The sequence below is a fragment of the Pelobates fuscus genome, chromosome 4 (genome assembly GCF_036172605.1).
Source record: "Pelobates fuscus isolate aPelFus1 chromosome 4, aPelFus1.pri, whole genome shotgun sequence".
In the NCBI taxonomy this organism is placed as follows: Eukaryota; Metazoa; Chordata; class Amphibia; order Anura; family Pelobatidae; genus Pelobates; species Pelobates fuscus.
This window is the reverse complement of record NC_086320.1, coordinates 214,768,275-214,789,101: the sequence shown is the minus strand read 5'-3', so window position 1 is coordinate 214,789,101 and position 20,827 is coordinate 214,768,275.

Here is a 20,827-nt window from a genome sequence, read left to right as displayed (position 1 = left end):
CCAAGTTAGGTCTCACCAGTGTTCTGTACAATGGCATGAGCACGTCCCTGTTTCTACTTCTAATACCTCTCCCTATACAACCAAGCATTCTGCTAGCATTTCCTGCTGCTCTATTACATTGTCTGCCTACCTTTAAGTCATCTGAAATAATTATTCCTAAACCCTTTTGCTCAGATGTTGCGGTTAGGACTCTATCAAATATTCTATACTCAGTTTTCATTTTTTATGTCCAAGATGCATTGTCTTGCACTTATCCACATTTAATGTCAGCTGCCACAGCTGTGACCATTTTTCTAGTTTACCTAAATCATTAGACATTTGGCTTATCCCTCCTGGAATATCAACCCTGTTTCATATCTTAGTATTATCAGCAAAAATACATACCTTACCAACAAGACCATCTTCAATATCACTAATAAAAATATTAAAAAGAATGGGCCCAAGTACAGATCGCTGAGATACCCAACAAGACCTTGCTTCAATATACTCCATTGACTACAACCCTCTGTTGCCTGTCAATCAGCCACTGCCTTACCCATTCAACAATATTGGAATCCAAACGTATTGCAGCTTATTCATAAGCCTTCTATGTGCAACAGCGTCACAAGACTTACTGAAATCTAGGTAAGCAATGTCAATTGCAGCACCCTGATCTAGTATTTTAGTTACCCAATCGAAAAAAACAAACAATAAGATTAGTTTGGCATGATCTCCCTGAAGTAAACCCATGTTGTCCCTAAACTTGAGATCCATGTGATTTTAGATGTTCAACATTCCTACAAAGTCTCAGCCTAACTCAATCTTCAGGTTTTATAACAAAGGTAAGCCACCCTAACGTCTGAGGTCATGATATTGGACCTCTGGAACTGTGTGAATTGTAGCTGATTAGTTACCTTGTGTGGATACTAATAATAATGAACCACAGATGTCACTTTCTATTCATAGTGATTTCACAGTCAATTATAATATTAATTTGTAGTGGTTTCACAGTGAATTATAGTATTAATTCATAGTGATTTCACAGTGCATCCAATCAAATAATAGTAATTTTTCAAATACAGTCAATTAACTCATCTCTCTAGCTGACTATATTCAAGGGCCATTCAAAGGGGGGTATTAACATATTACTACCATCTTCCTTGCTTTAGTTTTTGCTAATTGTTAACTTCTTTATCTAGTAAAGCATGAGTAAAAATAAATTTCACTACAGAGTGCCAAGCAACTTGGGCTAATATCACTTTAAAAAGTCTGCATTTATTTTAATCTATCTTTCCATAAAACCATGAGCTCTGGAGATTTGCAACACTTTTAGAATTTTGCAGTCCTTGGCTCCCCAATTCTTTTATTTTCCACTCCTAATGTTAGCACAGTAGTCACATCAAGAGAAAAAAAATGTTTGAAAGAAAAAGAGAAAAAGGTCTATTTCATCTATAATTTCATAAGATATATGAACATGTTTGCTTCTTGATTCAGAGTGCCATGTCTGGTAACTCAATTACCCCTTAAGTGTTTTTTGATGTCAGCAGACTGCTTGTTTTTTTTTTTTAGGCAAACAGCATGCAGATCTACAGCTTCAGGCTTGAATACAGTAAGATTTTTACTATATTTATGGAGGCATGAGGGGCCCAGGGGGACTAGATGGTAATTTTAACACTATAGGGTCAGGAATACATGTTTGTTTTCCTGACCCTATAGTGATCCTTTAAAAAAAAAAATTCAAATTGATATACTTTATTTTCTGTCCTGATTGCCCCATTGCCTAATACCAGTTCTTCACATCATGTCTCTAATTTCATAATCTATTTGTGTAATAACATATATTTCTTGTTTTGTTTTAAAAAAAAATTCTGTTTTTTTTTTTTTAGCTATTGTGAGTTGAAGTAGGATTAATATTGGATTTCAGCGACATTTTGTACGTATGAAGAAAATTCGATTTGTATACTTAATGGAACAGATATGTAAGTAGTTTTTTTTTAACTTCAGTTCGGCATGAGGCTAATAAGTGTCCTGGGGAGATGTTGTTTAGAAGATATTCCCCACATGAGATGCTGACACATTTTTCTTAAGTATTATTTGTGTGTTTTTCTGATATTGTTTTACAGGAGAGGAACACTTATTTTGTGTGGAGCGATTGTATAAGTGTTTTTAAGTAAGAGCACTCATTGTTTCTTTTTGCGCTGATATTTATTTAATTTTTGATATCTCAATTTGTATTAATGCAATTTTTCCATAGTAGCAAAAATATGTATCATCATACATTCTTACATTCATATACATCTACAATACAATAGAAAGTAAAATATTTTGCTATGTAAATAGTTCCTCTTCAAAAATCCTAGGGTATAAGAATATTTTATAGTACTATGAACAAATACAGACATCAACTACAAAAAAATGACCTAAAAAGGTCATCTGGGGAAGGGTGGTGGAGGGAGAGACAAACTTTGCTAATTTTCTAAGGCAATAATTTTTTGTTTCTATCTATTGTATTTTCTTTAATTGTGCTCTAGTTTTCATTTCCAGGGATCTCAAATTTCCTTATAGACTTTTAATAGATTCATGTTTTTATAGATCGGCTTTTCCATTCTTTGTTGGTAATTTATCTGATTTTCTATCTCTGTTCAGGATGGAGTATCTCTAGTTCTCCAGTATTTTGCTAGGCAGATCTTGTCACGGCACTCCAGGCATAAAAGGGGTTAAAAGCCGTTTAGTAAATCTATATATATATAGGCACAGCTACTGCAGAACACCAAACTCCCGAACTGGATACAAAATAGCACTCCAACTCCCAAACTGGAACCTCACTAATAGCTGCTAGCAGACGAACAGGAAAAGCAGACAATCAGCTTACACTCCTGGCAATCAGTCTCTAACAGCATACAGTAAATCCCCCCCAAGAACGAGACAAGGCTCCGTGTTGAGGGTCAAGCAGTGGTCTGTTTATTCAGGGCTACCTGCCCAGCATTTATGCAGGTCTCCCACCTGGTGGACACTCCCCTAGGGGACCAGATGGGGGACTGTAACAAAGGACAGACAGGTATCATTTTAGAACATACAGTCACAATACTTCCCCACAATGCATCTTGGCTTCCTCTCCTCTGCCCTGGACATAATTGAGAAGTAATTCAATTATCTCCCAGCACAAAGGCAAAACTCCATTACACACGTGGGGACACAAACACAGTAAAACACTTTAAAATACATAAAGTCACCTTTTACACATAATACACAGACATTTTACATATCCCCAGATAGCTGGGATCTGAGCGCACAAAACTACCAAATAGCGCTCAGATCCTATACACACAGTTCAATTGCCATGGAACCAAAGTCTTTAATTACACGAATAGGCTCCATGGCATAGCTATCTGGGTTACAACATTCACATAAAATACAATACCGAATGTACCGGTGTTCGGCTAAATAGCCACGAATTGAAGCAGGGAAGGTTGGAGGCTCAGCGGTGCCTGCACGTAAAAGTGTCCGCTTTTAGTGCACTGATTCCGGGCTGAGCACCGCTGCCCGTCCGGGGAGCTCCATAACACCGCCACCTAGCAGCCGCTACGTGTAACCGCGGCCACCCAGTAACAGTCAATTAAGCTCCGGTTAACCGCAGTTACTGGGTGGTCAATTGACGGCACACGCTCGTTAAGCCGTGGTTAACCGCGGCTTCAGTGAGGTAAATTGGTGGCACACTCCAGCTCCCCGGTGGTCGCGCCATCGGCAACTTCGGCAAATTCGGCACTTCGGCTGCATCCGAAGTGCCATATAAAAAATTCCAATCCTTCTCCACAGTATTTTAAAGGGCCAGAATGAGTGACATACACTCTGGTATGGCCGAATTCTGTTTTTTAAAGGGCCCAATCTCCCAGGGCCATAGTCCAAAGGCAGCAGGCAGGCAACCAGGCTTCTCCAATGCAATGTGGCGAGATTGCTCTCGTCACAGATCTTAATTGCCATTAGGATTTGAATGGTATTTTAGACTTTGGAAGAGCTCGGTTAAAGAGGAAGAGCTGGGGGGTCATCTCCCATGGGCCGCGGAGGATCTTGTTAATTATTTCTGCTGTCTTAATGTTAATTGGGTTCAATTTACAGCCCTCCCACCAAATATATATTTTTGATCCAACCTCCTTAGTGCAGCTCCAGCATCTATCTGAAGGGAGGGGTTGAAATTTTGCTAATTTTGACGTGACTAAGCTAAGTACTATAAATGTACTAATTTAAGTTGTAATTCATATAAATTTACACAACTGATGGCTTTTCATAATAACATGAAGGATTCCAACCATTGCCCCCAAGATAATTATTTTCCCAACTCCTCCTCCCACTTCCAAATTGAACCTATTTTTTCTTTGTAGTTTTGACTGTATAATGTTTTATTCATTTTTATATTAATTTTCCAGTGGAAACAATAGCTCTAGACAAGAGCCTGAAGTTATTGGCTTGGATTGTATACCATTCCTAATTCTAAGAAAATTCTAAGAGATATTCTTTCTTTGACCCCTTAAGGACGGGTGACAGACGAGGACCTCGTCTGTGACGCGGTAAAATTAACCCCAGATCGCCGCAATCGCGGCGATCGTGGGGTTAATGGTGCTCCGGTCTGCCTCTGTATTAGAGGCAGACCGGGAGCACCGGATCGGGCTGTCCCAGCACATGTGCCCGCTCTGACAGCATGTCTGAGCGGGCACATGTGCTCAGTATACTTACCTCCGCCTCCCTGCACTTCCGGGTTCAGTGTGAAGTGCAGGGAGACGGATCAGTGCTGATCCTGCCCCCTGGTGTGTAAAAAAAAAAGTTAAATTAAAATCCCACCCCCCTTTACCCATTTTAATAAAAAATTAACCCCTTCCCTGCCAATTGATCACTGACTACAGTGATCAATTGGCAGGGATTACATTTTAATATGATCTGATTTTTTTTTTAACCCCTGAGGGTTAATTCTTTTTTTTTTTTTAACCCGCAGGGGTTAAATTTATTTTATTAATTAATTTAAATATTTTAAAATTATAAATTTAGCTAGCTGGGGAGGGTGGAAGTTAGTGGGGTATTGGGGGATTTAGTGTTAGGCTAACTAGGGGTTAACGTTAAAAAAAGTTTAAAAATAAGCTTTAAAAAGTTAAAAAATTAAGTTAAAAAAAGTTTTAATAACGTTTAAGTAAAAAATTTTACAAAATAAAGCCTTTACCCAGTCCAAATAAAAATTAACCCCTTCCCTGCCAGTCGATCACTGCCTACAGTGATCAAAATACAGATCACAGTATTATACTGTGATCTAATTTTTTTTTAACCCCTGACGATTAACTTTTATTTCTTTTTTAACCCTCAGGGGTTAAATTTATTTAATTAACTAATTTAAATATTGTATAATTATATATTTTGCTAGCTGGGGTGGGTGGGAGTTATGGGAAAATGGGGAATTTACTGTTAGTGCTGCTTACTGCTAGTTAGGGGTTAACGGTAAAAAAAAAAAGCTTAGAAAAATGTTAAATCTGTAAAAAAAAGTTTTACGAAAGTTTAGGAAACTTTAAAAAATTAATAAGCAAAACTAAAGTTTAAAAAATAGTTTTAAAAAGTAAAAAAAGTTTTAAAAAGTTAAATACATTTAATAACGCTCATTACCACTACACCTGGTACAAGCTAGCGGAAAAATGATCACACGATAAGGTTCAAAATATGCCTTTTGAAATACCCTGGGATGTCCACATATACCTGGCAAAGGTACATACGGGGGTATTTTTGTACTCAGCTGACATAGCTGAGCAACATATGAAGTATTAAACAGTGGTAGTACACATAAGGTTTGCAAAATATACTGTGCAAACTCACTTTGTGTGTCAAAAAGGCAGAAAAAACGCTTATTACAACTACACCTGGTACAAGCTAGCGGAAAATGATCCCACGCTAAGGTTCAAAATATGCCTTTTGAAATACCCTGGGATGTCTTCTTTAAGAAATGGTATGGCTCTATGGGGTATTTGGATTATATAGCCTGGTAAAATACTCTAAAATGGGACATGGGCACAGCGTAACAATTTAAAGTTTGGAAAAAAAATGGAATGGCTGTGTCCCAAATGTGCCCCTCCGATGTCCACATATACCTGGCAAAGGTACATACTGGGGTATTTTTGTACTCAGCTGACATAGCTGAGCAACATATGAAGTATTATACAGTCGTAGCACACATAAGGTTTGCAAAATATACTGTGCAAACTCACTTTGTGTGTCAAAAAGGCAGAAAAAACGCTTATTACCACTACACCTGGTACAAGCTATCGGAAAAATTATCCCACGCTAAGGTTCAAAATATGCCTTTTGAAATACCCTGGGGTGTCTACTTTAAGAAATGGTAGGCCTTTGTGGGGTAGTTTGAATTTAAAACCTGCGAAGAAGCTTGGAAATTGCACATAGGCCCAGCGTCAAAATTCAAAGTTCTGTAAAAACTGATATGGCTTGGTCTCAAATATGGCACTGTAGCTTCACAAAATAGTGCCAAAGACATTCATTGGGGATGTCTTTTTACTCAGACGACTTAGCTGAGCATAATTTGGAGGTTTTGAACTTAGTGGCACATATGAAATATACAAAATGCCCAGCAAAAATGCAATCTGTATGTAAAAAAAATGCCCCAAATTATTTTTTACCACATACTTTGGCATATATTGGTGAAAAAATGGGGGCATGCTAAGGCACAATATGTACCTTATGATATACCCTGGAGTGTCTACTTTTACAAATGGTAGGCCTTTGTGGGTTTTTTTTTAACAGTCAAACTGTTATAATACCCCAAATGGAAGCATAGGCTCATTAAATCTGTCTCTCAAAATTCTACTGTGAATACTGAAAAGGACAGGTCTCCTGTATGGCACTGTAGCTTCACGAAATAGTGCCATAGACATACAATGGGGGTGTCCTTTTACTCAGAAGACTTAGCTGAGCATAATTTGGGGGGTTTGAACTTAGTGGCACATATGAAATATACAAAATGCCCAGCAAAAATGCAATCCGTATGTAAAAAATGCACACAATTATTTTTTACCACATACTTTGGCATGTAATGGTAAAAAAATGGGGGCATGTCAAGGCACAATATGCACCTTATGAGATACCCTGGAGTGTCTACTTTTACAAATGGTAGGCCTTTGTGTTTTTTTTTTTTGAACAGTCAAACTGTTATAATACCCCAAATGGAAGCATAGGCTCATTAAATCCGTCTCTCAAAATTCTACTGTGAATACTGAAAAGGACAGGTCTCCTATATGGCACTGTAGCTTCACGAAATAGTGCCAAAGACATACAATGGGGGTACCGTTGTACTCAGCAGAAGTAACTGAACACATAATAAAACTTTGTACAGGAATAGCACACACCAACTTTACAAAATACACATGAGAAGTTCTTTGTTATAAGTTTGTGTGCGAAAACCCCCCAAAAACACAATTTTACTCCAATATTTAGCAGAGGTTGGCAGTAAAATGGCTACGTAGAAAGTGTCAAAACAACCTTAGGTAAATAGCCTGTGGTGTCTACTTTATATAAATATATACTTTTGTGTGGCAATTTTGTTTTCTTTTATGGCTATTAGGCTTACAAGACAAACATACCAAATTCTAAAATCGCTCCACATTAAAAGTTTATTTTACTCCTTGTGCTTTGTGACCTGTAACTACCACAAAAAACTGAAAATCCCAGACACATTATATATTCTGTAAATCAGAACAACTAAATGAATTTATTTTTAATTACTTTCCTTAACCTGCACTAATTGTGCACACATTATTATTGCAAAAACTGTAAAAAAAAATCAAAATTTTTCATTTTTTTTGCATTTTTCTGTATTTTTTAATAATAAATAAGCATTTATGTATATATATGTTACATCAAATTAAAGCCCTTTCTGTCCTTTAAAAAACGGTATATAATATGCGTCGGTGCAATAAATTAGTAAAATGCAAATTGCAGTTGAACGCAAACAGCAAAAAATGCAAAAAATGCCGTTGTCATTAAGTGAAAGACAAGCTTCTGAAGCTCTGTCCTTAAGGGGTTAACTCTTCTCTGGACTCCTGTAATTATTGAAATGTTTTCAGAGTGAGAAATCCAAGGTCAGAAGATCTCCAATATAGTTTAGAACAGCCTTCTTCCATTTTCTTAAATGTATATAATTAATAAGAATATTAAAGATTTATTTAGGGGCAATTAAGGAGAGCTGGTCTCTTATCTGAAGTTTCTTTTTAAAGCTATCATACCTTAAAAAATATCTTATAACAATTTTATTATGTATTCCTAATTTCTTAAATGTTGGGGTATCAATCCAAAATAGTAATTTAAGATCCATGTTATTATATTATTTATATATGATATTCTTTTTATTGCACTAGGTTTAGCTTTCAGCTGTATTTAGCCAGCAGCTACTGCCAGAGGTACTTGAAAAAACTTTGAGTGGGAGATAGCAGATTGGCAGGATTTTTGACACTGATATTAGTTTGAGATTATGTTGCCAATATACAGTTTCACATATATATATGAAACTGTATATTATACATATATTGTGTTAACTGTTGGAGAAAGAAGTCCATATATTCATTATATGTTATTTATTGTAATAAGAAAAACAAACCAACCATCATTACTGTCATGTACTAATCCAAAGTCAAAATTGCAGGCAGGCAGGGAAAGTGGTCCTGATTTCAATCCACCTTCAGCATTAGTGTCTTTGCTTCCGAGAGTGCATTTGCAAAGTGAAAATTGTGCGGCAAGGAAGTGAGTGTTGGGCAAGTGAAGGTTCATCTTACTAGTGCCAGTATGAAGCAACATCTGCACAGATACCTCAGTTTTAATGAGGGAAGAAAAAGAACAAGAAAGTACTGGATCTAATTCTGTGCAGTTGTCACATCCTCTACTGCTACCACCACCCTCAAGCAGAGAAATGTGGATGGTGAGGATAGTGCCAGTAATTGGCAAAGGCAGGTGGGACAGGAACAGACACACCCATATTCATCCAATGAAAGAAAAAAAAAGAAAAAAATAATTATAAATACAAATTATTTCTTATTTTATTTGTAGTAAGAGCCTGCTTGATTTGCAGTGTGCTTCTGTGCCACTGCTTGTGCTTTGGAAATTTTTTTGAATATATTTATTGGTTTCACAACATTTATGCAGTCAGCGATCTTGTTCGTGATAAAACAGTTATCTGCCCATGCAGGGGCGGTAGCTATCATATATAAGCAGGTTTACATTATGTCGCCTACGCAGAGGCATTGTTATAGCACAGTTTACCTTGTTTATTTGTTTGCTTTTGTGTAGAGTATGTTCATTGGGTTTACTATATATAGTGTGGACGTATTAGTGGTTGTGCGGGTAGGTGTCTGCGCAGAGGCTTATTTCTCCACACATGTGCAGATATACATGTCGTTGCCTGCACAGAGGCGTTTTAGTCCAGTTGTTTGACTTATATCATTCAATATCACAATTGGATGCCTATGCTATGTAACTTTTGCCATGGTGATGGTCTAACTCTGTGTTTGTACCATCTTTTGTGGTTTTAAGCGACTGTACCTGTGTATATGTTGGGAGAGGCCTACTGCGTGGTAGTTTTGGGTGATGCGTTCTGTTTGTCGGTTTGGTGGCTGGTGCATCTAGGTTTTGGTGGTTGTTTGGTAGTTTTGTCTGAGCTGGGTTATGTGTTACGTGTCAGTGTGTATATGTGTGTTCTGTGTGTATGTGGAGTATCGGGTGGCTGCGGCAGCGCCTCCAGAGCGTTTTTTCCACTCTTGCCCTAATCTTTGCGTTGCTCTCCTGGGCTTCACGCTATGTCGTGTTCATGTAGTTTGTCTGGCTTGTGGGCTCTGTTATATACTGTAGTGTCTCTGCCATTTTGTGTCGAGACGTCTGTGTTCCGTCGTTGTATGTCCCTGCTTTGTGGTTTGTGTGGTCTGTGGCTATGTGTATGCGGGAGGATTGCCGAGTCCGTGTCGTGGTGTGTTCCTCGGCGTGGCTCGACAGTGGCGTTATCTGCGGTTCGGTGTCTTGTTTGGACCTTTCTTGTCTAGGTGCGTTTAGTCGTTTTCATGTGTGCGCCTAAAGGTCGGGTGGGTCGGGGTTTCGGTCCGGGGTGTAGTTGTATGTAGTTTTAGGTCGTCGGTCATGTCTCGGGGTGGGAGCCTTGCCCTGGGCCGTCGCTGCCTCTGAGTGTGGTCTTAGTGGGTGTGTGGCATGTGTGTTTTGTCGTGCCTAGTGGTGTGGCGGCTATCTCCAGTGTCTGCTTGGCGTGATATTGTGGACGGGTTAGGGATGGTGTGAGGAGGGTTAGGTGGTAAGCGTCCTTGCCCCCCGTCGTCAGCCAGGATCGCCATGCCTCGTTGCCTCTGGCTCATCCGCCCGGGTTCTTTGTCCTCCTTTTCACCTGTCTCCGACTACTGCATGGCCAGATGGCATCTGAAGGAATCAGATGTGGTTAGTCTTATCCAGTGGAACCATCATTTGATGTAGCGTTCCCTGTCGTTCGGTGCGTTTACCTTCAGATCCTCAAACGTCCTTGTGGCTTCCACTTCTTCCACCCAGCGTGTTATCGAGGGTATGTTGGTCTGCTTCCAGTAGATGGGGATGGTCGCCTTGGCTGCGTTTAGGAGTCGAGGGATGACTGATCTCGAGTATGATTGTGTCGTCATGGTGGTGTGATGGAGAAGGAAGGTGGCTGGGGACCTTGGTAGAAGCTCATCTGTGACCTTGTGTGTTATTTTCCGGATCTTTTCCCAAAATGGTCGGATTCGGGTACATGCCCACCATACATGTAGAAATGTGCCGGTTTCTGCCCCGCACCTCCAGCATGTGTCTTGGATTTCTGGGTTTCTGGCGTGGAGCGCCGTTGGTGTCAGATTCCACCTGGTAAATATCTTGTACGAATTTTCTTGCAGGCGAGCCGAGCTTGGTGTTTTTTGTATCAGGGTGATGCTTTTGTCCCAGTCTGCGTCCGTCATGGTTTCTTCCAGGTCTTCTTCTCAGTTTCTGATGCATGGGGGTGCTAACAGGTATCTGCTCGTGGCTAGGGTGTTGTATATCTGCGAGATGGCTCAGGGTGGGTCTGCGTCTTGCGTGCAGAGGTGTTCAAACTGTGTTAGGTCTCTCAGTAGGGAGGGTGCTTGTGGGATGGATCTGGCATATTTGGTGATCTGCGCTCTTGCGAGAGCGTGTGCGAATGTGTGTGGTCTGCCCGGGAAGAGTTAGTCCATTTGTCGAATGGCAAAAGGGCGTTGAAGGACATCCTTCATGTGGGGTATCGTTTTGTGTCCCGCAGGGCCCGGCGAGGGGCCGTAGTCATCTGCTGGGTAGTCCGGGTTGTGCCTGAGGGGCAGGAGTGGGCTTGGGTCTGTTGTCAAATATTGTTTCGTGCCCTGTCTATGCCAGACCTGCATGGTCGCCACCACGAACGGGTTGGTAACTTGTTTGCGTCTGTATGCTGCCTTGGTGATCCAAGGTAGGGTTCTGAGGTTACAGTTGGTTGTGTCCGCTTCCAGTTGGGTCCATGGTTTGGTGCCACCGGCCGTCGACCAGCTGATGATTCTGGTGAGGTGTGCAGCGTGGTAGTATTTTTCGAAGTCTGGGAGCGCTAGACCGCCTCTGAGTTTGGGCAGGGTCAATTGGGCATGTGCTATCCATGGGGATTTACCCTTCCATATGAAGGTGCGGACCTCTGTCTTGAGTGTCGAGAAGAAAGTTTTCGGAGCGATTATTGGCACCGTTTGGAATATAAAGAGTAGTTTCGGCAATAGTGTCATTTTGACTGCGTTTACTCTTCCCAGCCATGAGATATACTAGGGGCTCCATCTGTGTAGTTCCTCCGTTGCTTTTTTCAGTATTGGGAGGTAATTATGCATGTAGAGGTCTGCCGGATTTGGTGTGAGCCAAACCCGTAGGTACATCATGCAGTGGTCACACCAGCGGTATGGGTGATGTCTCTGGATCATTTGTTTGGTTGTGGGGCTTAAGGATATGTTCAGGATCTCTGACCTTGATCCGGAGGTAGTTGATCCGGAGGTTTGAGACTCGGCCATATATGTTGAATTCCATTTGTATTGCACATAGGGAATCGTCTGGATCTGTAACTACGAACAGCATATCGTCCGCATATGCCAGCGTCTTGTGGTGTGTGTTTCCAACTGTCAGCCCTCGGATATCTGCGTTTTGTCGGATCCTGTACAGGAAGGGCTCTAGCGTCAGCGCGAATAGTATGGGTGAGAGTGGGCATCCCTGTCTGGTTCCATTATGGATCTGGAATGGGTCTGTCAGCACGCCGTTAATCTGGATTCGCGCCGTTGGGTTGGTATACAGTGCCGTCCCCCAGGTAAGGTATTTCGGTCCAATGCCGAGGGAGCGGAGAGTTTTGAACATCAGGTCCCAGTCCACCCTGTCGAATGCCTTCTCCGCATCTGTGGACAGGAGTAGGACTGGGGTCTTCTGTGTTCTGGCGTGTGCTATGAGGTTCAGGGCTTGTATGGTATTATCCCTCACTTCCTTGCCAGGGATGAATCCCGTTTGATCCGGGTGGATTGTAGCGGGTAGTAATGGTGCCAGGCGCGACGCCAGGATGCTCGCCAGGAGTTTGAGATCCGTGTTCAATACGGAGATCGGGCAGTATCCCGAGCATTGTGTCTGATCCTTACCCTCCTTCGGGAGGAGAGTGATGTTTGCCGAGGTGAATTGGGCTGTTGGCGTGGCTCCATCCCGGATGCAGTTCAGGGCTTCTAGGAGTTTCGGCTGGATGTCTTGTGCGAACGTCTTGTAGTATTTAAGGGGTAGGCCGTCTGGCCCTGGTGCCCTGCCAGTTTTCGCTTTTTTGATGGCGTGTGCCAGTTCTTCTGGTGTAATAGTTTCCTCTAATGCTTCCTGGGTGTAGGTGTATGAGTCGTTGTTGTGCGTCCTTGATTTTCGGGATATATAGTTGTGATCTGCGTTGCTTTAGGAGGTTTGCTAGTAGTCTCCCGCATTTGTCCCCGTGTTCATGTATCATGTGCCTGTAATGTTGGTATGAGCGTTGGATCGCGCGGTTGAGATGTGTGGTGAGTTGGGTGCATTTGACCAACAGGTCCCTGAGGACTGACGCATCCAGAGTGCGTTTGTGTCTGGCTTCCAAGGTCGCAATTTCTTTGCTGAGTTCGTGTATCTTTTGCGTCGCCATCCGCTTGCGGGTCACGCAGAGTGCTATGATTCGACCTCGCAACACAGTCTTGCGTGCTTCCCAACAGGTCAGTGAGGTCACGTCGTCCGTCTCGTTGTCCTTGAAGTATTCCTGTATATATTGACTGATTTGGTCCGTTACTATTGCGTTGGAGAGAATTGATTCGTTCAGACGCCATGACATCTGTCTGGGCCTGAATAGTGGTGATTTCATCCGTATGTGGATCGGACAGTGGTCCGACCATGTCATTGGTAGTATTTCTACATTGTTGATTAGGGTCAGTTTGTGGTGCGTTACTAGGAAGTAATCCAGTCTCGTGTATGTTGCGTGAGTTGTTGAGTTAGAACGTGTAGTCCCGGGCCGAAGGGTGCAGAGCTCTCCAGCAGTCTGCCAGCTGGTGGTGGTGTAGGAGGCGGAGCGTGTTAGTGTATCTGTTGAGTGGTGTATTCCCATGTGTGGATGTCGAGTCCTGGTCTGGGTGTAGCGCCAGGTTGAGGTCTCCCCCTTTGATTAGGGTGCCTTCTGCAAATTTCATCAGGGTGTTGAGTGTGGTTCGCAAGAAGTGGTGTTGTTTCGTGTTCGGGGCATATATGTTGGCGAATGTGTATGTTTCGTGCCTTTCGTAAAGATGTACCTGCCCTGTTTGCTTCTTAGGGTTGCTAGTTCAGTGTATGGGACTCTTCTTGAGAATAGGATGCAGACTCCCTGTGTGCGTCTATCCGGATTGTGGCTGAAATATCCCATGTGGAAGTTGCGGTCCTTCAGGGTCGGTGCCCTGCCTTCTTGGAAGTGTGTTTCCTGCAGGAACGCCACTGACGTCTTGTAGTGTTTCAGGTCCCGCAGTGTTTCTCCTTGACATTGAGGCCACGGACATTGTAGGAGACTATACAGAGGTCCTCCCGGGTGAATCCGCTGGGTCCCGTGGCAGGCATCGTCCGGGCCGCACGAAGGGGCGGCTGGGTATGGGAGGAAAGGTATAGTGGGGGCGTGTATGTGTGTGTGGGGTGACGCAGTTGAGTGTGGCTAGGCTCCGTTCAAGTCTGTGTAGGTATGTGTGGTTCGAAAAGTCTTTATGGTTATGTTGGATAATGGATAAATGTCCCGGTGTGTTGACCAGTTGGTCCCACCCAGTGGTGGGCCTGTGGTGATTCCGGGAGTGGTACGTCCCCCGTTAAATGAGGAGTTTTGTGTCCTATGCCTGTGGAGGCGTCGGGCTATATGTCCGAGGTGGTTCGGTCCACCGCGCGGCGTCCACCAAGTTCGTACAGATGTTGTACGTAGTCTTGGGTACGGTTTGAGGTGTGGTGTCACCTATCTCCTAAGTGGCTGTGTGGCGTGAGCATCCGCTATGACTCTCGCTACTAGGCGCGTGCGGGTCGTCAAATGTGTGTCGCGTGGGTTTGCTGCTTGTCATGTTGTTCTGCTGGTCTGATGTTGGCTGCTTCGGTGGCGTCATTAGTCTTAGATATGTCATCATCTGGGAGTGGTCTCGTCCCGTGGGCATATGGCTGGGGGTGCATGCATGTTACCTTTGGGTCTTGCAGGGTGGGGCGTGTTCTCACCAGTGGGACCGGTGGGTTGTGGTGGTCAGGCAGGGTTTCAGGGTACATCCCTGTTTTGGTTGGTTCAGGCGGAGTTATCTCCCAACCTCTTAAAGTGTGTCGCGAGAGGCTGTTGCGTCTGGACTTTGTGTGGTGCGATTTCAGGATTGTGTCTTGGGGCGTAGCAGGGTGCTGATGCGGTGCATATTTTGGGGGAGCATGTTACATATAACAACATTTACAGTGAATGAACGGTTGGCGCCCCCTAGTGCTATTTCGTGGTGGGGGCCGTTCTTTCCATCCCGGGGGGTATTCTACCTCTTGGTTTTCTTTACCTTCGTTTCCCATCCCACCTCAGCTTATCTCGTGTGGTTCGGCTGGTGGGTGCTTTGGAAATTGCAAGATTCTTCCCTCTGTAATATATTCGGTGCCACTGCAGTTTACACATGAACTTTGCCTAAACTGACTGTGGCAGGTATTTTCCAACTCTATTTTATTTAACCAGCTCATAAAAAATAATACAATTGAAAATTAAATTACTCCTGCTGCTGCATCCCTTTTAAATGCTTTTCATCTGCCTGATTGAGCCATGCGTTGCCTGTTACCTAAGAAGACAAAGTGGGGAGAAGCTGATAGGGTACTTTTTTCCACACTCATGGCAAGTTCACTTGTTTGAGGATACAGTAAATGGGCATGGGCAATTAAAAAAACACTCAACCATACCACTATGAAAAGAACAAAGCTTTCCCGCACATCCATTCTTTAACTTGACTCTATATCTTTTATTTTTTAAACTGTACCCTATTATCAGCTTCTCCTAACTGTGTCTTCAGAGGTAGCAGCACCACATTACTCAGCCAGGCAGGGCAGAAACCACTGCAATAAGTCATTTTTTTTTTAAAAAAAGGGAGAGCACCAGGATAGCAAAAGGAAACAAGTTTATAAACAATCATTATAAAACTCATTAAAAGTTCTCCCACTTCCAAAAAAATATATATATATTCTGGCAATTTAGAATTGGAATTGCAAAAATGTCTGATATTGCCTAGCCATTAGGTAAGACAATATTTTAGTCATGTTTGGATATCAGCATACTAATATATACCTTTTTTTTCCCCTAATTTTTGGCTAACTGAATTTCTTTCCTGATTTTTTTCAGTTAATGAATTATGACTTGCCTTAACACAGAATAGACTAAATGCTGTTGTCCAAGTATTTTTTTTTCCATACAATCTTGTTCGGGTGAAACCCTTTCTCTGCTATGCACAAGTCTAGCATAACCCACCGGCGGTCATTTGCAGAAACAAATAACTTATTGTGGGGACTTCCAGAAGAAGTGTTGGTCATGTTGTAGCTGCAATGATTTGCTCTGGTGGGATGATAGAAGCAACTTCCTCCTGTTCTACACTTGAGAGGCTCATATTGCCTGGATAACATATCGGCTTTCGTGTTACAGGGTACAGGCTAGTAAATTATTATGAAATTGAATCACAGAAACAAAGTCCTGCGAACATGTCTGGAGGATAGACATTTAGCCTGTACAATGTTGGACAGAGTTTTGTGATCACTGTTAACTATTATGGGGTTTTCGTACCCTCAAGATGCTGTCCTCACTCTTTCAATGCCAGTACAATGGCTTAGGACTCCCTATTACTTATAGTGTAAATTCTTCTCGGACTCAGGCAATTTATTTGAGGAGAAGCAGCAAGGATGAAGGGGCTGCTTGTGAGTTGCTATTTGAAATTATACTGTACCCACTCTAGATTCACAGGCATCAACCTCTATAATAAAAGACTTAGTGGGAAATGATTGGAACACAATCTACTTTCTGTAAAACTACTACAATCATCAATAGCAAACATATCTCATGAGTGATTTGAGATGTAAAAAGAGGTCTCCCATCGATGGCCTCAATGGCCACGGGCATTGCCTTAAGAGTGAGAGGTATAGCAGTGGGCAGTACAAATGCAGAGTCATTCATACTTTATAGAAAAGCTCACAGCTAATATCTGATAGGAGGTTTTAGAATATTTAGTCTTGTTCCTGCAAACCAGTAGTGTTCAATCTCAAGCTTTGTATACTTATCAGACAAGATGATTTACATTTAAATTTTTCTTTTCATCTCCTCTCTCAATTGCTAATGGCATCTTGCAGGCTCTGTTAAACTTATTCACAGCAGTGGCTCTTATTTTTTGTAATTTTTTTTTTTTTTTTTAATCGCTAATGGTATATTGCAGGCTCTGCTAAATTCATTCACAGCAGTGGCTTTCATTCATAAGGTTCTCCTTCAGAATTCAAACCATGGTCACTAAGGTATCAAATAGATTGAAGAACGTATCTTTTTTATTTAATGCTATTTAATTTACAATGGTGATATGTACTCTAAAGGCTTTTTAATTGCTGTACATTATAATAACTTAGGAGTTTTGTGTATTTGATAGATCTCTATATACATAACACGATCCTTCTATATTGGTGGCAAATTTGGGAGTATCAGCTCTTCACGCATTTTCAGCAGCTGAGAATAGTCAGACTGCTCCAGTAGACACAGTGTATCTAGATACAATACATATAATGTCATAGGTTTATTGAAGACGTCATAATACGGTGACCCAAGTTAACCCCTATATTTTTTTCTTGTAACCATTGGCAAATATCGGCTTGTTTAAACTATACAGTGCACAGTTTGTACACTTGGTATACAACAAAGTTTACCTATAGCAGCATTTATATAAAGGGCTTTCTTTTTATTAGCCCTGTAATACAGCCATATAAGAGGTAACCACTTTGTACACTTGTATAGAATACCATTTATCCAGCTAGAGCGGCATGGTTCATTAAGGGTGTCTATATCATTCATTGACTACTAATTATTTAGATACCCTACTCTTCACTACAGTGATAACCACTATTGGATATAGATTCTGTGAGGGTGTATTTATTCTAATCCCCTCATCGATTGATTCTATATTTCATCTTGTCCATTTCTGAGTCTCTTTCCCCTTTTTTGGTTTAACATATAGAGCTCATTTCTTGTTAGAGCTCTTTTTTATGAGTGTATGTTGTATGTTCTTTTTCAGAGAGTTAACAATAAAATAGATTTTACTACATATTATACTATACTACATCTTATACCACAAAGAACATTTCTGTGTCCATGGTGACTTTGTCCCTTGGACACAAATATCCTCTCTCTACGATTTAACTAAGGGTTATATAATATATATATATATATATATATATATATATATATATATATATATATATATATATATATATATATATATATATATATAAAAAATAACTGTGGTGTGTACAAGTAAACCTGTCTAGGTTCACTTGTACACACCACAGTCCCAATGTGGGACATTATGTTTTCTCTATGTAAAAATATTATACAAATTTGTAAAATTATTTTTATTTATATATAGCTTTTTTTTTTTTTTCACATTTTTGTCACATGGCACCATTCATTCACCTTTTTGTATAGCACTTCTCGATATTCTATCACTCTGACACTTCGGCATTAAGTCTCATAGCTCTATTAACTAAAGATGTCTTCCAATTCGTTACTCTTTATCTGTTTGTTTTTAATCTCACTCAGTGATCTCTTTCCAGTGATCATCTAGTAGTTGGTGATTGAAGTTTATCATTTAGCAATTTTACACTGCGATCACGCTGGTTGCTAGATCCACACTAATTACATAGTATACACTCTATCACCTAGCACGCTGGGGAAACCACGTGGGCTTCCGTGACACTTCCGGGTTTGAATGGAGCGCCGCACACACGAGATTGGTGAGTCAATTTCCTTCGCTTATATTTAAACTGTGTTTATTTCACTAGTTAATTGATCTTGAAAAAGACCCTGAGGGGTTGAAACGTCGAGTAAGATGTTTTACACTTTGTTGTAAACTTTTTTCACAATAAAAACACTATAGAGAAGTCCTTTTGAGTGCTCCTGTTTATCGCTTGATATATATATATATATATATATATATATAAATCCCAGTAAACGGAACGCACTCCAGGGTCTTTGAAGTATGGTAAAATGTAACTTTTAATTCATATCAAAAAATTATAAAACAAACATCAACTTATCGGCTCCAGATGTGAGCCGAAACGTTGATGTTTGTTTTAATCATTTTTTTTTTTTAAATTCTTTATTTAGTTGTGCATGTAGGGTACAAGTAGGTAAGCAATGCCCCAACAGCGATCGCTCGTGTATCAGTCAAAATTAGTAAACATTCGTTGGCATATAAAGACATGGCACATTTTATATTTTAAATACATTAAACAAGTCAAGAGTAGGTGACAACGGTTGTGGTACCCCTTGTGGGTGTGGTAAAAGTAGAGGGCAGCCTAATGGTATCTACGACAGATTTGTTTTGAATATGTTTATTGTTATCACATAAAGACATCGCAAACCTGCGATTAAACATAATGTTGCCTGCGCAGAGGCTCTTTATAAGATTAATTGCAGTATTGCCTGCGCAGAGGCTCAGTGTGCTGAAAAGTAATTTGTGAATAAGCTGTTGCCTACGCAGAGGTCCAGTATGATTTTACAGGATGCCAATCATCGGTACTACCCTAGCATTTAAGTTCAGTGCTGCACTGCTGGTCAATTATAGCCACTAGTAATCTATTTGTCTTGCATATTGAATGGGGAGCTTAAAAATAAAAACGTACGTTAAGAGCAAATACAGGCGCAACTAGTTGCTTGAATCGTACGGTGCGGTAAGCATATATGGCAGAGGTATTGCATCCGTCTGGCGATGATAAATCTTGTCAGTTAGTATTATAACAATGTCTGATTAATAGTACTATGCGAATGCTATGAAATAATGTACAAAAAGAATAATATATAATAAGAAATTAAATAAACTAAAAATGATCAATCTGTTATCATGAGGGGCATATACGATTTCAAGCTGTGGTGACTTACTGTTCAATGCAGCTGTCTGGTTATTAAGTATGCGGTTAGAAACGACTTTACAGCCTATTATGCAGCAATCTGTTAGTATGTGTGCATCAATAAGTAGTATCTATCCTTGGCTCCTAGGGACGTTATGGCAGAGCATTGTAGGCTAACATAGAAAAAAGTAAGAACTTAACTTGCTTATAAAATGTTTCTGATATGAATTACCAGGGAGCTTTCCCTTTGTGAATGTCTAACTGTTTAGGCAAAACGAATCCTAACTTGGTAGCCGAGCAATTACTTAATGTACCGCCCTGTACAGCACATTTTAGCTGAATATGTATTTACTAAGGAGCAGTACATCGTTAAGCAGTAATAATGAATATATGGATATGAACTTAGACAAAGCTTATGCGTTTTTAAACTAGAGTCCTACATGTTCCGTTAATTCCCCACGGAAATGGGAGCTGATGCAATGTTCATATATGGAGGTGAGAAGGCTTGGTGAGGTAACTGTACATGGCTGGAACAGCATGACGGCCTGCGTGACCGTCTGTGAGGAGTCTCTTACTGTGTCACCATCGTACTGTCCCTGGGTCGCCAGGCCTCCGTTCGTCCCCCCTGAGCCGACTCCCGCCAGCCAGCCGGGTCCCCCGCGGCACTGTGGGCACTCAGGAGCGCAAACCGGCCTTTGGACCCAACCACAAAATCCGCGGGTCGACCGCTCCCTGCACCTCCCCAGCTGCACGTGAGTCCACTTGGAGCGCGCACTCTGCTGTCTCACCCGCTGCCGGCCTCATATTTGGCGCTGGTGGCTATCCCCCCCGACCACCGGTCCGTCGGGAGGGGCAGCGTTTGTCCCGCCCCACCGGGCTCGCGACATCAGGGACAAAAGCTCTCCGGGGACCCCACAGACCCGGAGGCTCAGGCGCCCACTCCACTAGCGGTCAGGGGCCTAGCTCGGGGGTCCGTCTGGTGCCCGGAACCTCCAGGGCCCGCACGCGGTGTCCCGGTCAGCCTCCCTTGTGTAGTCTTCTGTGTTCCCTCTCCTGTGGGATAGGTCTGCAGGCGGGCTCCTGTCTGGTGGCCTTTGCCTGTGTAGGGGATCGTGTGGACCCCACGCGGTATCTACCGCCCTGGAGTGTGTCGTCCCCATACGGCCGGGATTACCCCCATCTCAGTACCGGGTTCAGT